This window comes from Herpailurus yagouaroundi, unplaced genomic scaffold (genome assembly GCF_014898765.1).
Source record: "Herpailurus yagouaroundi ecotype Mexico unplaced genomic scaffold, PumYag 184, whole genome shotgun sequence".
Classification (NCBI taxonomy): domain Eukaryota; kingdom Metazoa; phylum Chordata; class Mammalia; order Carnivora; family Felidae; genus Herpailurus; species Herpailurus yagouaroundi.
This window is the reverse complement of record NW_024412415.1, coordinates 15,870,928-15,872,817: the sequence shown is the minus strand read 5'-3', so window position 1 is coordinate 15,872,817 and position 1,890 is coordinate 15,870,928.

Here is a 1,890-nt window from a genome sequence, read left to right as displayed (position 1 = left end):
TCCAATACCAGAGATTCTGACTTAATTCATCTGGATGGTACTTGGACATTGGGAATTTTAAAAACAGCCAAGATTGAGGACCACTGTCTTAGGAATTAATAAAACTACACAGAATTTTCCTGTATTGTCTCAGTTTTTTATCACCATTTGTTTTCAAGAGCACCCTTTAAAATTTTTTTCACCAAAATAATCTGTCAAACCTCAAAACAACCACTTGAAACAGTCTGAATGTGTATATTAGTTTATTTGCACATTTGTATGTTATCTTCAGTTTGAGTATTTTTTAAAAATGGAGCTCTCAGAGAGGTTAAGTAACTTGTCCTGAGATAGACAGCTGATAAGGGCAGAAATAATTCTTTTTTATTTTTTTAAATTTTATTTATTTATTTTTTATTTTTTTTTAATTTATATCCAAATTAGTTGGATATAGCATATAGTGAAACAATGATTTCAGGAGTAGATTCCTTAATGCCCCTTACCCATTTAGCCCATCCCCCCTCCCATGACCCCTTCAGTAACCCTCAGTTTGTTCTCCATATTTATGAGTCTCTTCTGTTTTGTCCCCCTCCCTGTTTTTATATTATTTTTGCTTCCCTTCCCTTATGTTCATCTGTTTTGTCTCTTAAAGTCCTCATATGAGTGAAGTCATAGGATTTTTGTCTTTCTCTAATTTCACTTAGCATAATACCCTCCAGTTCCATCCAAATTGCAAATAGTTGCAAATGGCAGGGTAGGGTAAGTTCAAATAGGGTAGTTCTATTTTTAGTTTTTTGAGGAACATCCATACTGTTTTCCAGAGTGGCTGCACCAGCTTGCATTGCCACCAACAATGCAAAAGAGATCCTCTTTCACCGCATCCTCACCAACATCTGTCGTTGCCTGAGTTGTAAATGTTAACCATTCTGACAGGTGTCAGGTGGTATCTCATTGTGGTGTTGATTTGTATTTCCCTGATGATGAGTGATGTGAAGCATTTTTTCATGTGTTGGTTGGCCATCTGGATGTCTTCCTTGGGGGAAGTGTCTATTCATGTCTTTTGCCCATTTCTTCACTGGATTATTTCTTTTTTGAGTGTTGAGTTTGATAAGTTCTTTATAGATTTTGGATACTAACCCTTTATCTGGTATGTCATTTGCAAATATCTTCTCCCATTCTGTCAGTTGCCTTTTAGTTTTGCTGATTGTTTCCTCCACTGTGCAGAAGCTTTTTATTTTGATGAAGTCCCAGTAGTTTATTTTTGCTTTTGCTTCCCTTGCCTCCAGAGACATGTTGAGTAAGAGTTGCTGCAGGCAAGATCAAAGAGGTTTTTGCCTGCTTTCTCCTCGAGGATTTTGATGGCTTCCTGTCTTACCTTGAGGTCTTTCATCCATTTTGAGTTTATTCTTGTGTATGGTCTAAGAAAGTGGTCTAGGTTCATTCTTCTGCATGTCACTCTCCAGTTTTCCCAGCACCACTTGCTGAAGAGACTGTCTTTGTTCCATTGGATATTCTTTCCTGCTTTGTCAAAGATTAGTTGGCCATACTTTTGTGGGTCCATTTCTGGGTTCTCTAGGGCAGAAATAATTCTTAAATCCATGAGTCCTGGCTCCCATTATTCTTTCCATTACTTTGTAACTCCCTTAATTCAGTTTGTCATTGAATATCATTCATTGGACCATAATACATCTCTACTCTAGACTGTATAAACATTCAAAACAAAAACTCTCTGATTTCCTTATTAGCAGATTTAATATTAATAAAGAAAGAACAGCAGCGTGAATGAGAAGACAGGGCCTTCCTGGTTTGGTGGTTGATACATGCACCTGACATATGTAATGTGTTAAGTGTCAAAAGACATTCAGCATGGGACTATTTATTGGGGAAGTCAATATATGCCAGTCAAAGGCTGGG